The following is a 24,799-nucleotide window of genomic DNA, read 5'->3' on the forward strand; positions in this document are numbered from 1 at the left end:
ACCAGGCTTAAAAGAGATAATGTCATGTTTTAACCATGGTTTGGAATCTATATAATTAATGGTGCCCATGCAAGTTCTTGTTCTAGTGGTAAATGAAAGGATCCCCAAATCTGAACTTTGCCTGCAGTTAATTATCCTTTATCAAGTTTCAAAAGATGGCATCCAATAGGTACTGGTAAATTATAACATAACAAATAAAAGACATATAATAAAGCCTTCTCAAAATCTTTCTCACACATGCATTTCTGTTTCAAAGGCAGAGGACAAGTCCCACAGACTCTCAGTCATGTTTAGCATCATAGCAAATAGGAAAGGCAGACTAGCTGAAGTACAAAATGCATTAGCCCACTACTTCTTATATAAAACGTACATGTCCAGAAAAAATAATATACTAATGTGACTGCAAACTCCAGGATATCAAGACCCACACTTTAGGCAGACTCTATTTCTGCTCAGGAGTCATTACTTCATGAAAAGGAGAAAAAGGATTTATCGTTAACAGAAAAACAGATGATTAATCATTATAAATAATCCCCCAAATACATAATTTCTTATTTTCTTCTACTCATTGATGGTTCTTATGCACCCAATAATGCAAAACAGCTAGAGGCAAGCTCTCAAGCTCTTCACACGCGTGCACACACACACACACACACATACACGAAAACTAAGGAAAAGAAGGAATGAATAGCAGCACCCAGAATGAGTATCAATCCTTTTAGTTAAAATACTCATGTCAGAAAAATAAACATTAGAAAATAATTTTCTGGAACTGCTGTTTCAAATTTCAGCCCATATTGGAATTTAATCAAAAACTGCCATTACAGACTTTCATCCAACACACATTTATTGAGCACTTATTATATTCTAACTAGTGTTCTAGACACTGTGGATACGGCAGTGAACAAAACAAAGTTCCTGCACTCATGGAGCTTCCATGCAAATGTGATAAAGAATATGACGTGATATGATGTATGATATGATATAGGATATATATGCATACACATATAACATTAGGCAGCACTTGAAAGAAAGGTCGAAAAATTATTACTGTTTTTTTTGGCTGTGTATGTCTTTTCTTATGGAGGTATGATTGACATACAACATTATATTAGTTTCAGGTGTACAACATAATGATTTGATATTTGCATATACTGCGAAATGATCACCACAATAAGTCCAGTTAACATCTATCACCATACATAGATAGAGAATTTTTTTTCTTGTGATGAGAACTTTTATGATTTACTCTTTTAGCAACTTTCAAATATGCAGTATAGTATTATTAACCATAGTTTCCATGCTGTACATTATATCCACAGGACTTATTTATTTTATAACTAGAAGTTTATATACCTTTTGACTCCTTTCACCCATTTAGCCCACCCCTCACCCCCCACCTCTGGGAACCACCAATCTGTTTTCTGTATCCATGAGCTTGTTTGTGGTTTTTTTTCTTTTTGATTCCACATATAAGTGAGATTATACAGTATTTGTCTTTCTCTGTCTGACTTATTTCACTTAGCATCATGCCCTCCAGGTCCATCTATGTTGTCACAAATGGCAAGATTTCATTCTTTTTTATGGCTGAATAATATTTCATTGTGTATATATACCACATTTTTTTAAATCCATTCATCCAACAATGGACATACAGGTTGCCTCAATATCTTGGCTATTGTAAATAATGTTGCAATAAACATGGGGATGCATATATCTTTTCAGTGTAATGTTTTTGTTGAAAAAATATTTTTAAAAATAAAGCAGGGTAGGGAAATAGAGAAAAATTATGGGAAAGGAAGCAATTTTTGGTGGCATTGAGAAGGTCAGAGAAGTTTTCTTTGAGAAGGTGAAATCTGAGTTGAGACATGGAAAAAAAAAAAAAATGAGGAATTAAGCTGAGCTATGACAAGACCTTGGGGAAGAGGATTTCCAGCTGAGAGAATAGCAAGTGAAGAGGCTCAGAACAGTAAATGTGCTTATCACTTTTGAGGAACTGCCAAAAAGGCATGTGACTGGAGGAGAGGTTATAAGTGGGGAAACAATGAAGGCAGTAAGATAGTCAAAGGCCAGATTATGAAGGACCTTTCAGGTCATACTAAGGACTTTGGAATTTATTCTCACTGTGATGGGAGGCCATTAGGTGGATTTCTGACAAAATCTGACTATTGTTTTTAAAACATTGCTCTGTTTTTTTAGTGAGTGGAGTAGAAGGAAGAGTGAGAGTTGAAGCCCCAAGAAGAGTCAGGAGGTTATAGAGAAAAGAGGTGCTGATGGCTTTATGAGAGCAGTAGTGGTGGTGGAGGGAGGAAGAGGCAGGATATGTAATGAGTATGGAGTCAAACAGATTTGAAGTGTAAAGAAAAGAGAGTACCTAAGGATGACACAAAAGTTTTTGCGCTAAACTGCTGGGTGAATTTTTACTGATAGGAAGGAGTAGAAGGGAAAATAGTGGGCAGGGGATGGAAATCAAGAGGTTGATTTGAGACATGCTAAGTCATAAGGGCCTATTAGACATCCAAGTAGAGGTGCTGGGGCCCACCCAGTGTTGTAGTGGTTGAGTTCACGCACTCCACTTCACTTCGGTGGCCCAGGGTTTGCAGGTTCAGATCCTGGGCGTGGACCTACACACCACTCATCAAGCCATGCTATGGCGGCATCCCACATACAAAAAAAAAATAGAGGAAGACTGATAACAGATGTTAGCTCAGAGCCAACCCTCCTCACCAAAAAGAAACAAGTAAAGGTGCTGAGTAGGAAATTGGATGCACAAAAAAATAAGAGCTAAAAGGAGTGCCCCAAACTGGAAACTTTATATATATATATAAATCACTGGTCTAATTTGCTGGTTATTGTTATTATATAATGTAATATATTATATAACATAGGGTATATAATATAGTCACTGGTGTTTGATTAAATTTAAAGTCCCAGAACCAGGTGAAATCGCCTACAGATTGAGTCTAGCATGTAGATTCCTTTTAGCGAATCACCTCTCCTCCATTTTAGGCCATGCATTTGGGGTGGTATTGAACCCAAACTGAAATTCCTTGGCTTAAGCAAATCAGAAATTCCATCTGCTTGGCTAAACAATGGCTTCAGGTTTGGTTCAAGTCCAATTTTGACCATGAGAAAAGATGAGCTTCAGGGAAAAAGTTTTTCCTGGTGTCCCATGAAAGCTGTCAGAAAAGAGGTAGTCTGTAGAGGGAAGCCTGGATTAGGATGAAGTTGACTCTGCAGAAGGTAAAGAACAGAAATGGAAAGAAACTAGCTACTCAGGGTGGTCTTTGATTAACTATCAGCTGAAGCTCACATATCTCTGAACTTATAATTTAAGAAAACCAGTAAGCATCTTAACTCAAGCAGATGTTTTGGTTGTTTTTATTGATTTTAATAAGCATCTGAGACCAAAAATAGAGATAAAGGTAAAAAGAAAGCAAGGATGAAAGGGAGCAAAGAGAAATGAAAGGAGGGGTCTGATGAACCTGGAGGAAGGAAGGAAGGAAGGAAGGGGGAGGGAGGGAGGGAGGGAAGGAGGAAAGGAAGGAGAGAGGGGCAGGAAAAGGAAGGAGAAATTTCTTCACTCTGAGTAGTACAAAAGAAAAATGAACCAGAGAAATTTATTTTTCACTCCCTACGAGAGCTTTTCCACCCATTTTCTTACAAAATCTACAAATATACCAGATTTTGAGTAGGACTGAACCTTCAGAGATTTGGTTCTCTCAGGTAGTTAAGATACTTGCCAGAAAGAACCTTACACCTTTCCATTTTACGAATAAAAATTGACCCCAGGGAAAGTTGGGTGCTTGGTCAATGTGACATCATCTTACTGTGATCAGGTACCGCACTGCTAGAAAGATAATACTCTTGCTCCTGAAATTTGCTTCCTCGAGGCACTCTGAATAGAGTGATCAAGGAATCCTGATGCTTCTGAGAGCCCCATAGCCCATGTGAGGGAAGATTTGTCATCATTGTGTTCTGAAATCTCAATGGATAAGACCTGGATTTTGTTGTGTTTGTTTTTTAGGTCAGTGTAGTCAGCTGTTATTTTCAAGAGATCAATAATAATACCATTTAAAATATTTTTAAAATCCATTTTCAACTAAAACATAACAATGAACATTTCCTAGTGCCTGAATTTTCAAAAAAAACTCTGAACAAAATGAAGCCATTTCAATGAATATGGCATTAACTCTGCTTTGAAGGAATGGGGAAGGGATTTCAGGGTTCCCTTCCCCTCGACGCTCTGTGCTATTCACCTGGACTTGGCCTGAGTGCTTGGCAGATGCAGGGAGAATAATTGAGGATTATGTTTATCCTTTCTGTTGACTTCTGGAAAAAACCCCAGGCAAAAGTCAACAGCCGTTAATTCAAATAAGTATAATTTCCTTGACAATGCTATTGAACATCTTTCTTTTTTAAAGATGTAAAGTCTCTTTCTAATCCATCATGTTTTTACCACATCTAAGCTTTGTCACATAACTTACATGTTGGGAAGTTGTTCAAATAACATCATAAGTACTTCCTGCATTTTTAATAAAGATGTAGCTATGAAAGAATATTTCTCAACAGCCCAATTTTGAGTTGCTTCACACACACCAGAAACACCTGCCAGCTACCTCTACAGACATCTTGCTTCCTAACATTGTATGTTTTAAATATTCATATGTATTATTCATTAGATATTCCTAATTGATATTTGTTATTCAGACAAACTGCCAAGCTCTGGATCTTCCCATCCTTAAAAAGCACATAATCTGGTTTTTACGAGATTAAAATCAAATTAAAATATTTTATTTATGTATTTATTTGTTTATTACTTTGTTAGTTTGTGCAAGCAATGTTCATTTGTACTTGTGATTGGCAACTTGTAGCTTCCATCTCCTAAAAGGGCAAAAAAGTTTCTGGACACCAAAGCTGTCAGAATCAAATTCAAAGTGCTTAGCACAAAGTTCTTGCATCTCAGCTGCCTGCTGTGTGAAAGAGCAGAGTACTGAAAGCAAGCCGAGAAAGAGAGGGAGCGAGAGAGAAAGAAAATAAAATATAAATGAGATAATTACTACAGCAGCCGCTTAACTGCATTTGAGTAGTTACATTTTGCTAGAACTCTTCCAAACACTATTTCAAGTCATAATTCCTTTGTCTTATATTCCAGTCATTTTTAATAAAAATGTCATGTTTTTATCTTCTCCTTTTTTTTTTTTTTTTTTTTTTTTGGTCAACAGAACATTGCTTTCCATGGTATGGATATTGCTGAGAAACTTGATCATTGGCCTTCATTGCAATGTTTTGATGTACAGCAGATGGCTGCACTCTCAGCACACTGGTGAAGTCTCTGATGGCATAACTCAACACGCCTTGACCAGGATTCCTTGAGAAACCCCAGATTGGTAAACCCAGTCCCACAGAGAAATGTCTCCTTACAGCACCATCATTAAATTCCAAATCACAACGGAGAAAACTATCCACAGCTCTGCTCTCTAGGAGTGCTTCATTAACTGCTTTAGTGTAAATATTCACTCATTGTATACTTTATATATATATATATACACACACATATATACATGATTTATTCCTAGTTGCTGAATTTTAAAAAGTCATCTTGAAATGTCCCTAAATAGATATACATGCAAGTGACTAAATCAACCTGTTTTCTCTTCATTGTTGTTTTGTCATAGCTGGGTGTTTTTCTATTTTAAAGTAGATTTTTTTTTTAAAGGTGTCAATACCCAGTGGTCTATCACAGCACATCAAAAGTTATTTTTCCATAAACACAGAGGAAAATACCTTGGAGGGTAAAAACAGCACCATTTTATAATCATGGTTTGACACTGATTCTGTTGAATTTATATAATTGCCGAACCTTATTGCTAGGCGTCCTCCGTTACCTAAAGGGATCCTCATTAACCTGAGCCATCAGACAGGCAAACACAGTAGCGGACAATGTAATTTAGCCCTTTGCCATGTTCTTCTCGTCATTGCTGAAGGCACTGCGTCCTGACACGGGATAAAAGAAGACAAAATGGAAGCTGAATTTCAAGCGAAGAAAAATAATAAAGTATTGTGACAATAAGCCTTCCTTTATGAAGTTCACATGAACAAAACTAAATGCCCTGCATTAGTTTAAAAGGAAATCCATATTAAAAAGGATGATATTTAATTTTAGGCTACACATTGAAGTGATGAAAGGCATTTTCTTCAGAAGGAGTTGTTAAAAAATGTACTTGAAAGACATTGATACTGAAGCACTATGGAGAATTTAGCCAATTAGCTTGACTTATTTTTGTTTATTCCTTCAAAAATGTTGACATTATATTTTATTCTGTGTCTAAAATATCATAATACCTATTTTTAAAACAAAATGATACATCTTTGTTTTCTCTGTACCATGAAGGTTATTATTTTTCTAGAGGATTTGGACAACATGGCTATAGATTTGACAGATTTAGAGGATGTTGTATCTAATTCCTAGAAGGAAATGCCATATGAGGAACAGGACGGGGATCCTTACGTTTGTTCCCAGATCTGACTTTGGTGTGGAAAGGCCTGGACTGAGTAACATATTTTCCTTTAGAAGTTTCCTCTATCTCAGGTAAAATCAGAATAATTATCCAGTTTACAGGTGACTTTAATGCTGTATTATTTTTTAAATGGGCAAATACTCTTAAGGAAAAAGTATATTACACACACATATAAATGTGGCAAAATGTGAATCAATATTTAGGGCTCCTTCCTACACCACTCACCTTTATCCACAAAAAATTTTGAGACTGCTTATAATATTAACATACACAAAACCAGATGCAGGATTTTAAAAAATTTAACACTGAAATCAGACAGCTTAAGTTCAAATCCCATCTCTGACAGTTACTGTATGGTGATCTTGAGCAAATTACTGAGCTTCTCTGCACCTTCATTTCCTTACATAAAAAAATCTATCTCCTTCATAACTTGTTTTAATGATGAGAATTGTTATAATATATGTGAAATTACTAGGAATAGTGCCCAGCTTGTGATAAACACTACCCAGCAATTTTAGCTATGACGATCATTGTACTAATGCATATGGAACAAGTTAGCTATACCACTAGAAAGTAAACTTAAGTGATCAGGCAATCAAAACAAAAAAAGTAAAATTAAAAAAAATAAAAGAAATAATATTTTATACTTATCTTTACTCTTTTAAAAAAAAACAGTATGGAAACTTCTATTTATTGTTTTTATGACACTTAAATCTACAAATGCTCTAAAATCCATTAAACTGTATCATTTCATGCATTCCTTACTGTTCGTCTTCAAACAAGCTCCCTCCCCACCCCCATCCCCCAAAATGAAAGAAAATGAATCTCTAAGAAGCTTAATCATCATTATCTAAACGGTTTGTATGTCTGAGAAGGGTTGACAAGGGAAGACCAGTCACAAACCATCTTATGCTTAGAAGTGCAAGAGCTAGAGTCAATGCATCTGCTTTATTTTTGAAGAAATACTTTTCAAATCCTGTATAGAGGCTTGTGCAAAAGATGTCTTGGTGGGAGTACAAAACTGAACTATACCATTTGGAGGATAAATACAAATATAAAAGCTGACATTTAGACAGGAATATGGGTATCAGGATACGATGTACCCTGAGATAATGTGCCTCTAAACAAGTATCAATTTTCAAAGTTAAAAATCTAATCCCATAGAAAGCATATTTAGACATTTCAAATTGTACTTCAGCAGAGTGCCTTTCAGAGCTTTGCTTAATTTTCTAATCATAGTGCTACATGTGTGCTTATTGGTTTATTAAGACTTCTCCGGGCAGCTCTTCTCAGTATGCTTATGAACTTTGTGTGATTATTATTATTTGAGACCAGAGCGTAGACCTGCAAGAAACATGGAAAGATAAGACCAATATTTTCTTCCAAACAAGGTTTAAAAAAGAACTTATTTCGGAGATTTTTCAAACATTTTAGCACCTAGATTTAAATTCATATTGGATTTTTATGTTCACCTATTGGAATTAGAATGTTCAGTTATTTGTTTGGTTGGCTTTGAAAGTGAGAAATTTATTAGCTCACTTATTATTTTCTTAGTTATATAAATGATGTCTTTTTTTCTTTTTCTAACAAATATGTTTACTACATCTAAATAGAGGACAGTTGCTTATTTTTCTTAATAATTTTTTATTTATATTCATCACTACCATGTATATTTTCACTAATCTCTCAGTCCCAAGAAAATATATACCTACACCTTTTTACTCCCAGTTAATTTGCTCCAAAGGGATGTCTCACATACTGAAAATCCACCTGGTGTTGTGGAGACCAAATTTCCCTAAAAGACACGATGCCAGATGTACAGCAATACGACCTCTACTATATAAACTATCAAGGGATGCCAAACTCAGATGCTCTGGAATCACAAGTAGAAGCTTGACTTTATTAGCAAAACACTTTTAAATTATACTAGCTATCTCCTCCTTTATGCTAGAATGCAGTTTCAACATCATCTTCCAGTCCAAATTCACAATAATACCAAAAAGCTTAGACTAATATCCTGCCCTTCATTTGAGTAGCTCAAAAGACTTTTACATTCATAGCTATCTCATGTCTTTATAAATTTTATTCTGGGGAAACTATTTTCCTCAAGGACAATGTAGTAAAGAGGATACTCCTAACAAACTTAAATGTATATTGTTTCTATCCTTTATTGTCCCTGTCATACTTTTTAATGTCTATTCACTTTAAGCTAGTCAGATATAAAAAATTTCTGATATAAAAAAGTAATTATGGAAATGAAAACATATTTCTACTCAAAAAATTGAAGAGAAATATTTATAGCAGCCTTATTCATAATAGCCAAAAAGTAGAAACTACCCAAACATCCATCAACTAATGAATGGATAAACAATAAAGTACTGATACATGCTACAGCATGGGTGAACATCGGAAACATTATACAGGAAAGAAGCCAGGCACAAAAGATCATAGACTGTAGGGTTCCATTTATATGAAATGTCCAAAATAAGCAAATGAATAGAAATAGATAATAGTGGTCGCCTAGGGATGGTTTTGAAGGGGAGAGTAGCTGGAAAATAGGGAGTGATTGCTAATAGATATGGGATTCCTTTTTAGAAAATGTTCTAAAATTGATTGTGGGGATGCTTGCATAAGTCTATGATTATACTAAAAAACTTCGAATTGTATAATTTAAATTGGTGAATTGTGTATGTGGATTATGTCTCAACAAAGCTGTTTTTAAAAAAGTAATAGCAAACTTCAACAATACTTCTGCTATATTGTCAACCTGTCTTCCCTCCATTTAGAGGACATTTTTTCAGTATGAAGCCTTCTAACCAAATTTTGAAGTCAGTGATCCTCTTGCCCCTTCCCCTTTAGAGATGACCCAAAGGGATAAAAGAAATTGCTCGTGATTACACAGCTAGGTGGCAACAACTAGAACTCAAATATTCCCTCCTCTCATCAGGAGTATTCTCTGACAATCCTTTTGTTATACTGTGACCAGCTTCTTTCTAAAACATGCATTACTTATTTTTGAAATACTTTGTCTCAATATATCAATTAACTATCTTCTTCCTTGGCTCTTTTCTTTTAAAATGGAATAGTCTCACTCTATATGGTAGAGTGGTAGTTAGGACTTGCACATTTGAAATCCAGCCATTTTTAAAATTTAGATAACTTTAAAAATTTTAATATCTTTATAGTGATTGAAGGATGCCTAGAAATGATTTAATTTTTGAAAATATTTAATAGTTTCTTTCTTTCTTTCTTTCTTTGCTTTCTTAGGAGTAGTCCTTCAGATAATGAATGCTTTAAAAAAATTTTTTCCAGGTATCAATTTGAAAGTAATCATTCATTGTCATTTTGACTAAAGCTATGGTTTTTCATATTTGGTACTTGAATCACTAAAAGCAGTTCCTCCAGGGTCATCTTTTTGACTTTATAATCAAGGTTCCAAAACATAATACCCATGTGGGAATTTGCAGATCTTTCATTGGTCATATCCTGATGGATCGTCCATTGAAATATGGGATCGGTCCTCTACTCTTAAGAAACTCTAAGTTTTCACTTTCCTTAATTCTTCTGGGAACAGCTTTTCTTCTGCCCTTTCCCTCTGTCCAGTTCATCTCTTTGTTTTAATCACCTTACTTTTCTTATTTCCATTCCATCCATTTCCTGAACAATCTCCCTTGGTAGACTTTCTTCCCATGTGATCAATTCATCTTAGCCTTTACCTAGAGGTGTCACAATTTTCTGTCTGAGATATTGAGGAATAACTGTATCCCACATTTAGAAATAAAATAACTGAGACACAAAGATGATTAACAAAGTTATCATGACTAATTAATGATAAGTTTAATCATAGAGCCCAGTTCTTCTTACTCCAGATCTACTGTGGACCTCCGAGTTACATTGACTAATACACACTTAAGAAATTGGCTCAAATTTCACCAGATCAGATAGAAACACTGAAAAACAATTGAATAGACCGCCATAGGCTTTAATCTTTTATAATACTGCATGCCACGTACAATATTCTTTCTCTGCGAGACCTATTGGTAATTAGGGTACATGCATTTTAAACACTTACTGTAGGCTTGTCCACTAACCCTGCTATATTTTGCAAAATCGTCTCAGGTAGGAGATATGTCTTCTCCCTTTGACATCCATAGTATGTTATCTATCACGGCACCTATCATTTTTCTGCCTCATATTCTATGTATGTTTTGTCTCTTGCACTAAAAAAATTTTCTTGAGGGCAGAATTCGCATCTGAGTCTTCTTTCTCCAATAAATGATACGAAGCAATTCATTTTCACCCAATAATGCTCAGTATTTCTTGCAGGCGGATATGTTCCTATCCATTTCAAAGCCTACGAAATTATTGCAGAGCTATGAAGTAGGTTTCAAAGTTGTCATTATTTTTTGAGCTATGAGCTCCTGAATTATTTTCCCTCTTAACTAAACTAGATAAGAATAATTGTTATATTACTACATTCAATCATTTTTCAATGCCTTCTATATCAAACTTGTTCTTTAGAGATCCCATTGAACAAAACGAATCCATGTATTTCTCCCAAATGATAGATGGAGAGTGTCACAGTGAAAAGTGGACAATCTGTCTGATAGGAGCTCCACCAGTCACTTCAACGAAATCCAGATCCCTGAAGTACTCAGAAATCCACGAGAAAAAAATTACTTTTCCAACCTAATACTAACCTTTCCTTAAAGACAGATTTTTTGCTTTAGGAACTCCATAGACATTTCACACCAAGTAGTTCCATTGAAAATGTGTGAGTCGAGACTGTGTAAGAGCCTGACTCCCGGTATGGAAAGAGCGAATATATATTTAAAGCAAATAATTCAACAAAGCTCATTGTTCATAATTTATATTTTTTCACAGAAATATATTTAAATGAAGGATTATTAACTATTCTAATTTTTCCGAAAAAATTTGATTAGATAAAACAAAGTACAGTAAGGGGTGTGTATTACATTGATTAACAGACTGAACTCGAATATCAAACCTACATTTGACTTCATGTCCCATTACTTACCAACTATGTGACATTGGGAAAGTTATACCTCTCTCTGCTATAGTTTTCTCATCTGAAAAATAGAATGAATAATTGTACCTACCTCATAAGTGTATGTGGCTTAAAAGAGTTACTGCTTATAAAGGCTTTAGTAGAGTATTGGTACATAGTTAAAAGTTCTAAATATTTTTATAATTGAAATATCATGCATCAGCATGGATAATTAAAGTTTTGAAGTTTTCTTCATTTCAACTTCATTTTGAAGTTTCAAAAACACAAATTTATGATTTACTGAAGTAATCTCAAATAATGTTACTATTTTAGAAAATAATATTTCTTTACAAGCAACACATTAAAGTTTTAATTTTTAGGCAACATGACTCACTCAAAAAAAAACCCGAAGTTTTGGGCCAGCCCCATGGCTTACCGGTTAAGTGTGCGCGCTCCGCTGCTGGCGGCCCGGGTTCAGATCCCGGGCGCGCATGGATGCACCGCTTCTCTGGCCATGCTGAGGCCGTGTCCCACATACAGCAACTAGAAGGATGTGCACCTATGACATACAACTATCTGCTGGGGCTTTGGGGGTAAAACAATAAATAAAAAAAAAAAAAAAAAACCCGAAGTTTTGATATTATCATAGGAAAGGGGGTTACTTCCATAACCTTGGGCAAAGAACAATCCCCTATTGGGAATTGTTGATGAACATTATCTTCATCTATTTTACTCTACTAAAGTAAGTGGGTAGAGAGAAATGGGGCTAAGGAGTAGGTACAGAAAAGAAAGAGACACTCTCCCAGCTAGCCAGGTTAGCAAATGGAACTTTATATTGATATGGTCAGTAAAGCAAAGCTGTATTGCCCTTTCATCTGAACTAACTTTGAATATACGCAAAAACATGTATTTTAACTACCAGAAGATACAGATGGCTAATAGCACTTGGAAGGCTAAGCAGTTTTTTAGAAGGTGGCAGGGACCCAATTGTCAAAATCAAGTTCAGAAGCAAAACTCAGTATTTCGAGGGTGAAGGTAGAAGGTAGAATGGAGACTGTCAAGAATCCAGTCCTTCAGGGGCACTGCATGAGGTCCAAGGCTGAAATGTAGGCATAGAGGAAAACACAGAAATCAGGTAAGAACTGGGTCTTGGGATAATACTCTGCAAGGCCATTTGATGGTAAGTCTCAAAAATTAAATTCCTCCTTAAATTCCTCCTGTCCAAGGTAAGGAGTAGTTTGAAGAAAGCAACCAAGCCACTCCTAGGGGTGGAAGCCAAATGGCTCCAATTTGAGAAGACAGACTTCAATGCCTGATGACTCGCATCCTGGAAGGAAAGCCATCTTTGCAGAATACTGAGCAATGGAAAGAATACTAGCAGCATCTAGTGGCCAACCTGTGTAAGTGCCCCCGGGCCTAGGTCCTAAGGTAGAAAAAGTGAGATCCTCAACATGGTGAAATAGTGACCGACTTTAATGGATTTCTCATTTCTGGAAGAATAACAGTAGAAACAAAGACAATTGTCCAGACTACCATGTTCAAAGCATCATGCGGAACACAAATAAGCATAAGATGTCCAAATAGTTTGGTAGAACTGTATTCCTCCTGCACAGTTTACCCAGATAGACCAAAATCAGTAAAGCATGGCTGAATATATTGATCTTTTCATATTTTTGATCAATCAATATATAGAGCATGAAAGTAATGAAGAATTAATTTCAAGAGAGTAACATATGACATATTCCCTATGCCCAAAATAGATATGGTTATAGAGCCTACCTAGATTCTACTTCTATGTCACTACTGGTATTTAACCACCTTCTTGCAGGAGCAGTTCTATATTATAATAATAAATGGAAGAATTTTTTTACTGTTTGCTATTTACCCAACTGTCTAAACCATTTACCCTTATATCTATGGTGATCAAAATATAGTTTATTCTAAATATTTCTGAAGAGCTGTTGAAATAAATCATTTGGAAGAATTGTTCTATTGAGGAGACAACTCTATTGACAACTTTGCCAAACGTCTGTGCATAATAGGATGTCAGTGTATTTTTTTCAAAGTAATCCACATTTAAAAGAATTGTTAAAATGATCTTAACGGGATGGAAGCAGCTTCTAGAAAAAAATGTCTGATAACTGAAAAAAAATCAATTAAGGTCCCTTTTACAGGTAGAAAAGAAATGGACATTACCTGAATTCTCATTCACTCAACTGCTTTCAAAATATTAAGAATTTAGTTAAATCTTGCCTCTAACTGCTATATCAGAATTTAGCTTTTATAACAAAGAATCATTCCTTTTCTGAATGCAGCATAGTTGCAAGTTTCTCTTTAAAGCCTTTTAGAAGGCAGTTCTTTTTATTCACAGCTCACTTCTCTTCTTTTCTTAATTAGTAGCTTGAATGTGATTTTCCTTTTTTTAAATTGGGCAGGCTGTGTAGCTAAATGGTGTTTTTGACATTCCTGCACTGGGGACAGATTCAAAACGATGGCAGAGGACAATAGAGACTGACTACATGCTTCATGCACCCAAATCGAGGGAAATGCTGGTAATTACAGGAATTCGGCAACACTTTGTCTCTTGGCATCTGTACTTGGAAAAACAATGAAATAATCATGGACAAATATGATGTGAAACGTGTTTATGGAGTGGCATGTTTTATTAACACTGAGCACTGCAGAGAGATAAGCACCACTTGTTAATTTTAAAATTTCTATGAACTGTGACAATTAAGCTTAATAATTATTTAAAGACTATAATAAAGATGAGTCCATTTTGTACTGCATTTTAGAGGAAAAAATAAGTAGGGTCTAAAGTTCAGTTTGGATAGTGTACCACCTGTGCAATTTTGTACTTTTCCTACCTGATATGATTTGAAACTGGAAACATCTCCTGACACATTAGTCCCAAACTTAAGGATTTCCTCAGTTCACATTTTGCTTCTTCGCTAATTTTCTCTTGTTTTTGTTGTTGTGGAAACTATTAGTTGGGGGTCTTTTGTGCCTAAGATGTTAATTTTATACAGTGTTGCTGAACACCGTTGGTGGCCATCAGGAAACAGTAGGTCTAATTGAATAAAGCATTGAATATATTAACTGTTTCTTCCAGAAGTCATTTTTCCCATTACAGATTCTTCTAAATAACAACAAAAAGGGACGCTGATTGTTTTTAGTCCTTTAATGGAAAACTAGGAGAGGGAGGCTTGTTAGAGCCCTGGGCAGAGCACAGCAATGTCTTCCACTGCATTAGCCCAATGATATCAGATTCAGACTGGATATCAAAACCACTAGAACTTGCACTGAGGATTAAAAACATGAACAGATAAGACATTGAATTATTGACCAATAATACAGATTTATGTTCAGGAAAAATTTAATATATTTTAGCTTGATTTCCTATGGGGGAGACAAGACATTTCTATTAATTAGTGTATCCTCTATTTTTTCCCTTCCATATTCTTATGTATCGTTTGCAACTCATTGTCATTTCCTGAGTAATTTTAGAAGATAAACTTGCATATTTTACTTTGTAGCATGAGAATAAAACACAATGAATAGCTATTCTCTGACTATAAACCAGGGAATGCCAAGCTTCATTCATCTCTGTTCTTTCCTCACAGAGGAAGTTTATTATGGCATTTATACTGAAAAAAAAGTATTCATTATATTTGGTATAGAAAAGGGATGTGGCCAATAATTATTTCTGAGCCAGAGTTCTGTCAGCAGGAATGGAGTATGATTGCCTCCCCCGCTCATAACAAAAAACTCAGATGAGTTGATTTACAAGACTCTGTCTATTGCTTGTATTCTTCCTGCATTCACAGCAAGATTATTCCAAAACGTTGGTACATATTCTATAGTTGCAAAGAGGCAATTTCTCATTAGACCTGTAACTTGATAGAGAACCACATTACAAAAGTATATGGAAAAGTAGATTGTGCCAGTAGCATATTCTCAATGCCTCTCTTTTTTATTTGCACCCACATTAGTTGAAGAGGAACAGAGCTGGCTTTGAGCAAAAAGATGAAGTAGGAAATCTAAGCCCGGCTTCTTTCTGTGGTCTCTCATCCTCCTGAGTTGTGAATTCTCCCCAACCTCCAAGGCCTCACCTCACCCCCCTACACAAGTACACATCTACTGCAAACTCTCTCTCCTCTGTTTCAAGTCAAAGGCTTACAGCAATTCTTGACTCCCAGCACAAATGATTCTAAGTCAAACAGCTGACTTTCACTGAGATATTTGCATTTTAATCCAAATTTCTGTTTTGAGATACAAAAACAATCCCCAGTTAGAGAGGGGGAAAGGTAAAAGATATTGTTCAAGAGCAAAAGGTAAAGCTGAAAGTGGGAACAAGATAGATTTTTGGAAGAAAGTCAAGCAGGTCTTTCTGTTTTCCCGAAGATTTCTACCAACCACTTCTCAAAATAAGTTCTGAAGGCAAGTTTGATTCAGTTGTACCAGAGGAATGAAAGGAAAATCTGTATAGAAGTAATCAACACAGGGAGGCCCACACACTTATTCTCATGTTTCCACAAACCTGATGCAGCTGTTCTCATTAAAAAAGAAGAGAAAAGGAAGGAAGGAAGGAATAGAGAGAGAGAGGAAAGGAGGGAGGGAGGGAGACGGGAAGGAAGGGGAAAAACATGCCCCACTCGGGGCTTTGTGCCTAAGGAAGCAACATGCAAGCATCATCTGTTTCTTCCAATCCTCTTGGACCCTAATTCTCACATCTTACTCAGAACTTAGGTTCTGAAGTCTGTTTGTATGGTAAAAATCATGTAGAATCAACCATTGCCAATTTTTCTCAACGATACCTTTTCAGTAAGTTCAACACTGACCCAAGGTTGTTTTTTTCCCTCCAGTCTTGGAAGCAGATTACTGTCTCCTAGTTGAGTACTAGATGGAGTGTGGGAGGTATTTTGTGTGAAAAATATTTGCTTTGATCCTTCTCAGTGTCGTGATATGGCTGCACTGTGAGAAGCACGCAACAACTGAATCTGAGAGAAACCAGAATCTCATCTCAGATTATGCTGTGCACAACATAGCTGAGTGGAGTGGCTAGAGCAATTGTTCACATTTATAGCCATGGAATCTAGAAGCTGCCCTGCTAAGAATTGGTTTATCAACCCCAATCTAGCCTGATGATTTAACTTTTTCCCCAACACGAGCACCCATAGGATCTTGACCCAGAGACTCTGCTTCTTAAAGTCAGTTCTAAACCTCAGTCCTCGAAGACTGATAGTTCTGGGAAAGGAGCCACTGGTTATTAAAGAATCTTCAAGAATCTCTGAGATAAAAAGCAGCATGACAGAATAAATGAGACTGGCACGAAGAGAGGGGCATGAAGAAAGCTCTGGCTTTAGGTTTTAGCTAAAGCATTGAGGACAAATGCATGGGGATCTGGAGTATGGTGATGGTCAAATGTAGGACTTTTTGTTTTAAAATGTGCTCGCATCTCTGTGTGTGAATATATGATGATTAAATAGTGGGTGGGGGTACTAGGAGGAACTGTGAACATTAACATAGTTTTGAGACACTGGCGAAATGATAGAGAAAAGAAACTACAAATTTGATTTCACCATGAAAAAGAAATACTAGTTATAGAAATTCACATAAGTTTCACAGCATTAATGGCTTTTTGCTGTGTAGAATGAAAAGTATTATACTTATCAAAAAGTATGCTAGATTACTGTTGCTTTGCTTGACCTTAAGCATTCTCGCATACTTAGTATGTGCTCTTCTGCATGCTCTGCTCACTATTGTTTTTAGTCCAAATAACTTGAAATATAATTTATGTTTGCCATTACAAAAGATTATTTGGGAAGAATGTAAATTTATGTTTCAGCATTACTGATAGTATTAATATGAATGCCTTATCAAATAACCGCTAGAAGCCTCTTCAGAATAAACAGTAAGTATTTATGCCAAACCAAATTTTCTTTTTATAAGAAAATATAAAACTTATGCACATACGTGTTACGGTTCAGAGACTGTCAGCTTATCACATTTATTGTGAAAAAATAGTGCAGATATTATTTGGAGTAGTACTGGCATGCCCCCTAAATGCCATTAGCTCTCATGATGGGACTTTGTAGTGAATGCAAATATTCCTGTCCAGAGAGCTGCTTTCTTCCATGTAGTGATTCAGGGACCCAGGATCCCTCTATCTTCTAGTTCTTCTATGTCCTACAACTTTATAGTCCTCTGTATCCAGCTGGTAGAAAAAGAAAGATATGGAAACGTCATATCTATTTTCTAAAAGCCTTGCCTTAGAAGTGACACGCATGACTTCCACAGTTATTCCATTGCGTTTTGCTTTACTACTACCCCCTAAGAATTTGCTGCCAGCATAATTTCTCCCAGGTTTCTTAGTTCATAAAAGTTATCCTTTTGTCCTGTTTCCAGTTAGGAAATGAAGAACACAGGCGATGATGAACACTGAGCAGGATAGTGAGGAAAAGGTAAATGGATGTCACATTGATTCTAGGAATTAAATCAATCGTGATCTAACATCAATGCAATTGTGGGGAGAAGGGTGAGTGAGGAGCCACTAGTCCTACATCTTTACTCCATTGGCATTGCTGCCATTAGCTTGTTGGGTCAACTTGGGAAAATAGTTGCACTCTTTGGGCCTGCGTTTCTGTAGTTATAAAATAAGGGAATTGCATTAAGGATAACCTCATAAACCCATAATTTTAGATTAAATTACCACATAAGCCTGCATTAATTAATAACCTACATGGTCTTGTCACAGGTACACATATGGTTTCATTTATTATTCTTGAAATACTAAAACTAACCCAGAGACTTTATTATTAGTAGTTTTACTACCACTACAACTATTATCACTACAATTTGAATTAAACTGACCTCTTTTTTGAGTGCTTACTATGTTGTATACATTCCGCTAAGTGAAATATATTTATATCAAGCTCAATCAGCCAGAAGTAGCACAACTGAGAAACAAACCCCAAACCAACTCTGAAACTCTAACTCCTCATGGCTGTATTATACTAGATTCAGAGACCACTGTAGGGAACTACTGGATAAGATGAATTATCATTGGGTGGTTCTATCATATCTGTATATCTGTAAACTCAGACCAAAGAGTGAAAAATCACTGTGGCCCATAATTCCACCAAGCGCCCTTCTTCAGTTTGAGCACTCTGTGTCTCAGTTTCCTTATTTGAAAAATGAAGTTTATATAGCTTACCCATAGCTCCCTCAAATGCCTTAAGTACCAATTAGCCACTGCTCCAAAGCAATAAAAAAATCCAACTTCTGAGAATTAACTATATGAACATAAGGTAATGAAGCCAACTCAATTATCCATGGTAAGAGATGACAAGGAAAAGTAAGACTAAATTAAATATACAGGTGTCCCCAAACCACATTTTTGCCATTCACCTAAGCTCTTAACTAGCGCTAATAAGCTGCAAAATAGATAGATTTGAATTTTATCATTTTCTTTCTCCACTTCCTTCTCTTGTCTGGTTTAAGTGCTAATGGGCAGTCAACCACCCTTTAAAAGGCAGGAAAAGCACAGGTTGGACAGTGCAATCAATAGACTGGATAATTAGCCTCTGAGTAATTGAGAGTTAACTGTCTTATATTAACTTCACCCCATTACTTCCAGAATATGAACAAGCCAAAGCAAGTTGGACACGGATATGAGAGAGCAGAAGAAAAAAGAAGGGTGGTAAATGAAAAGAGTTCTTTACCTTGGGGTAATCATATGATGTGAACTCTAATGACATGAAACCAGATGACAACGGCATCCTAGCAGAGCAACTCCAAACATGACAAGATGGTCCACAAGAGCTGTAAGAGAGATGTTTCCCCTCAGCACCAAATTATTTTTCTCTTTTCTTTCTACAACAAAAGACTCACTCTAGGCTTTGGCTGTGTTCCCAAAAGACTGGGTAATTAAGCAGGTAAGATTTCCAAGGAGAAATAAATATTTTTCAGTTACTAGACACTGTCATTGGGCTTTGATTCAAATGTGCATAATTTTTGATCAGGAAACATAATGAAAGGAATGTTTCACAAATTAATATAAAGCCCAAAGGCATACCTGGCACTCTCTTACATGAAATCATTGTCTTTCATAAGCCAGGAATGTCGACCGAGTACCTACCTTGGAAAATACTTTTCTCCTTGTAGTGTTAGCACTGGTTTTATGGAAGGAAAAATCTCAACGTGAAGAAAAATGCTCACAAAATAAGACCCAAGCTTATTTTTTCTAGGTTTGAAGGCATTTTACAATATAATGATATCGGTTTCAGCATCATAATGAAAAGTGTCTCTTCTTCAGAGGTTGAGAAACTAAAGAGAAGGGTTAAATGACAGGCATAATTTCACAGAGCGACTAATTCAAATTAGAGGTTTGAATATAGAGTGCTGGGCTCTAGGCCCAGAACCCCAAACTACTATTCTCTAAAAATAATGTGAAACTCTGAAAAGTAAAATGGCTTAAGAAGCTGAGAAAATTCCCCCCAAATATAATTTTAACTATGCAAGTGAGAATGAGTCAAGCACAGGTTGAATGACAATTTTAGGGTGTCAGAAAGTCACTGAGTCATCACCGGGAAAGTTGAACAAATGTTTTCCCTTATAGTGGCAATAGGTTTAGGGTGATCATTCTCCACTCTCTTGTCTGTTCTCCCAATAACAAAGAGAAAGAAAACGATTTAATCATGCAATGGGAGACATACTTAGTGAGATCACAGTTTATATAAATTTGTCTTAGGAAGTTTGAAATAATGTGATAAAAATATATTTATGAATCTCATTTAAGCAAAATATAAAATAATATGAATATTAAAAAATTAAACACATCAAGAGTTGCTTAACTTCTAAGATGACAGTGAGCTGACTGAGTTATAAATTCATTTAAATTGGTATATATTCCTATTATCTAAGCAACACATTTTTATGTGCTTAGACACTTTTGTAAGTTATTTTGAGTGCATATTATGCCATTATTTTAATGTTCACCATCAGTGTAATTTAAAATCTTTTTATAGTCTTTATTTTTCAAATGATTAAGTGGCCATACTAGTGCGGAGGGCTAGGGCGAAAAAAATCGGGAAATCAATAATATGGTAGTAAAATTTAGAGGCAATAAAATACTAAGATAAAGCCTGTGCCTGTTAACAACTCATTGCCCATTGGCTCCAAATACATCTTTCATTGCCTGCTCAACAAAAAAAGAGAAGGACCCTTTAAGTATTTTTGTCTTTGCTAGATGGCGTGATATTAAGCTTTGTCAAGAGGGTACTGGAGGGACGTTGCATGAGAAAAGGGCTTTCCTTCCTAGTTCTGGTGTGCTCCTGGACAGGCTCCTGCCCCACAGGCAGTTTCTCCAGTGGCACACACCTGCACCGGCAGCGCAGGACCCCCCGCACCTGGCTCCTGTCCTGTACGTGTGCGGTAGTAGCTGCACCCAGAGGCCAGCAGCTTCCCCAGTCATCCACCTCAGGCAATTGGGTACTTGAGGGCTTTCTGGAGAGAGACCTCACAGTAAAGAGCTTTCCCCAGCACCCTCAGAAATGGATTTCCGGCAAGTTCTAGAGGGCAGATTTCTAGCAAGTTCTACTAGTGCAGCAACACAAAGATTTCTCTTCTATCCAGTGAGCCACAGCCGTGCCATCTCCGTCAAGGTCTACATCTCAGCCTCGGACAGGCAACTCTTCCTTGGGTGCTCTATCTCATCCCTAGGGGTAGGGACTGCTCTTTGTATCTACTAATGCTATATTCTTTAGAAGTTTCTTATTACTAGCAACCTTTAGTAACTACAATCCCCCGTTATAGTTAATAATTCTTTATTATAACTTTCCTTGTTCAAATCACTGCAGATTCTGTCTTCTGAATGGACTTTGACTGATACAAACTATGACTGAACCACTGTGATTCTCCATAATGTTAATATTGGAGAGATCACTGTGAATAATTTAGAGAAAATGCTAAGAAAATAAAAAGAATTTTTTAAATATGCTAGAAACTTGAATATTTATGCATTTGAAGGAGGCATCCACTATTTACATTTATTCTTCTAAGAAAATTTTCTTGAACTATGATAACTTTGAATTGTGCTAGGTCTTCAGGAACTCATCCCTTATATGTGACTGTCCTACATACACACACACAAGCTTTCTAAAATGTTGTTGATATTTTAATGCCAGCCAAAGGCTCACTAAGTGTTGAGTCTGCAATTTATGCAAAAATATAACACTTTATAACTGCAAATACGAAACCACATGCTGACCAAAATTACAGAATGTTTAAAAATATTGTGAAATTGAAATGAGGTATGACTTTGTTCTCAAAGCAATAATTCTTTTATGCATCTCCTACCAGTACTTTCATCATGCTGATCCTGTCTGCTCAGTCAAGTATCTTTTTCTTTGTACTGAAAAGGAGCCACAGGGGGAATAATCTACTAGGCAGAACGGATCAGCATCCAGCTTGCAGACCATTGTGAATATTTATAGAGCATTTGAGTATTATTAGCTGAATCTTTTTCTCAAAGCACTGTTTTGTTTAATATGTGACCAGAATAATATCTGAGACAAGAAAATTCTCTGTGTGTTTGTGGTGTGTGTGTGTACACACACACATATGCCCACATGCTCACATTTATGTAACTTGCCCACTGGAATTTTTCCTGTGGTATTTTCAATCTCCTTCTCAGACCCAGTTCTGACTTTCATCTCTCATTTCAGATATCTTGCAAAATCTAGGACTAGAACTTCTTTCTCTGGAGGCATGAGAAATGGAAGCAGATTTCACTTTACAAAAGTGATGCAGGCTCATTCAAGAGAAATCAAGAAATACAGATAAGCAAATGTCTCTAAGTAAAACCCATAATTCCTCTAACTCATCCAGAGTCAATTTCTGTTACCACCTTGTATACACAACACATGTACACACATTCACATACACAAGTCACATTCTTCAGGATCTTTTTCTAAATATGCAATATGTGTATTTACTGTTTTTCTAATAGATTTTTCCAACTAGTCCACTTGTATTGTACGTTACATTTCAGTACTACAAAATTTCAGTACTGAAAAGAGTACAAGGTAAAAATAAATGACTAAAAGAGGAAGATGAAATACAAAAGAATTCTAAAAATGTCTGAAAAAACTTTGGAACTAGGAATATTTATTTTCTAACAAAGCATTGTGTTGAGCAAACAAATTGCTTTTGGTTAAGTCCCCTTCTAGTGAAGGGAAACTGCATTGTTTGTAATAATTAGAAATACTGAAATGCAACCAAGAATACATGAAATACATCCAGATATATCAGAAATAGCGGTCAGGTCAAAAGTTTAAGGTTCAAAAGACCAAGATCTAGAGTAGGAAACATCAAAGCAGATCAGGCCAGTTGGCTGTCACTGAATTTTATATCTTATTTCAATGTCAAGAAAGAAAGAGTCGCTATAGCTGTCTCAAAGTCAGTTATGAAAAATTACTTTCTCTCTTTCACACAGATTGGTCATAATGAATTTCACAAAGCAAGTAACTTAGTGAATTAAAAGTTTGCCATAGGATCAATATGTACTTTCTAAGGCAGTGTGTGTATGTGTGTGTGTGTGCGTGTGTGTGTGTGTCTAACTTGTAGGAAAACTGTCTGAAATATCTTAAGTAAAGGCTGTTCTTTGTTGTACAATCTTATCTAGAAAAGTGACTTCACTAATGTGTAAATTCCAGCATAGATTTTTTTTCTTCTGCCAAGAAAACTAAAAGGATCAGATTTGTGTCACCATTTTCTAAGAATAAGATGACATTCTACATTATTCCAACTTGAGGATAAAGAATTTCCTAGCATGTAACGATTTATTTTTGATGTTGAACAAGTCACTTGTGGAAATACATAAGTTGATTTAGTAAACGTTTTCAAAATATTATGTTGCTATCAGTAAATAGAATCCTCTATCAAAATTAAATTATAGACTTAGTAGTAAATAAATTTGCTTTACTAAAACTTTAGCCAGAAATAGAAAACACAATATTTTTATACTCTCCACTCACAAGAAATTTCCAATATGATTCCTAAAGGATTTCAATATAAAAGAATTTTCATTCTTTTAGTATTAATGTACTATCACATGTTTTATTTCCAATTTAAGAAGATGACCTAAAGAATCACATATCGGGAAGTTCAGTTCTTTAAAGATGAATCTGGAAAACTTCCCAGATGATATATCTACATAATAAATTATATATAACTCAGAGGTTTAGATGATCGAAGAGGCAAGGAAGAATCAGTAATTAAACTTATTCTCCATGGACAGACGGTTCACCTAGGGAAATTTCTATGTAGGTTTTCTATTGCCTGGCATGCCTACTGCCTGGCTGCTTTAGAAGGCATGAGGTCATTACAATTAATCTTACAATATCCCGATATTTCAACTCAGCAGCTCCTAATATCCTACGAAAATACCCATATCATGATTTAGTAAATCTTCAGTCATTAGAAAAGTGGAGTTTTACTTTGGCAATTGAATGCCTACTACATAAAAAAAACCTGTTTTAAGAGAGATTCAAACATGCATGAAATAAGATCTCTTCTGCCCTTTAGGAATTAAAATGTAGTTAGGAGGAGAAGACGTAAATATGAAAATTACAAACAGAAGCTTGTTTTACGAGCTAGCATTCAAACAGTAAACCCATATCTACGTATATTAAGTAAACTATGGTTTCAACTCTAACCGTAAATGTATTCTTGAATTACTATATCGAAAATTCTTCATATTTATTGAAACTTATCAGTGTCCAAGTAAAATATTTTGTTAGTTTAAGTAGAAAAAGGTTATCAGTAATTTCAGACTGCTTTCCTCTTATAACACAAAATGTTGATTGTGAGAAAAGCAAAACCTCAGAGATAATATCTACTCAATCTAAATTATAAACTATTGTTGGGATAAAAGTATTAAATAAGATGAACACAACAGATCATCACACACTCAATTATGAATAATTGAAATCTTGAATCCTGTAAACAAATGTGGAAACTTGGGCAATGAGGTCAAATCTCTGATGTAGAAACTCAAGAGGATAACCTCAGTAAATAATCATACAATATATTCAGAATTATAAAGTATATACAAGATAGAGGACTTACAAATCTTCCAGAGATATTTTGGATGGTGGGAAGATAACCTCACTTTTATATTTCACAAACACAAACAAAAACCGTAAGAGTCACAGTGATCTCAAACAGCCCATTGATGGTAAAAATATAGCTGATTTCGGGTTAAATA

The 24,799-nt window shown here is 35.6% G+C and overlaps 1 long non-coding RNA gene across 3 annotated transcripts in view; it reads right to left on the minus strand.

The window, feature by feature from the left end:
• Positions 1-3,454: 3,454 nt before the first annotated feature.
• Positions 3,455-24,799, minus strand: part of LOC147917313 (uncharacterized) — a 28,322-nt gene continuing 6,977 nt past the window's right edge. Inside the window, exons 3-6 of one of the 3 annotated variants that reach the window (XR_015551994.1) lie at positions 19,254-19,353; positions 11,966-12,114; positions 11,560-11,611; positions 3,455-5,997 (exon numbers count right to left, since the gene is read on the minus strand). This is a non-coding gene — a long non-coding RNA (uncharacterized LOC147917313). Of the gene's footprint in view, positions 5,998-7,323; positions 7,866-11,559; positions 11,612-11,965; positions 12,115-12,160; positions 17,747-19,253; positions 19,354-24,799 lie in introns of those variants that run through there. The other 2 variants (XR_015551995.1, XR_015551996.1) reach the window with 2 other exon arrangements.

Source organism: Ceratotherium simum, chromosome 4 (assembly GCF_057802395.1).
Source record: "Ceratotherium simum simum isolate JZ-2026a chromosome 4, ASM5780239v1, whole genome shotgun sequence".
Lineage (NCBI taxonomy): Eukaryota > Metazoa > Chordata > Mammalia > Perissodactyla > Rhinocerotidae > Ceratotherium > Ceratotherium simum.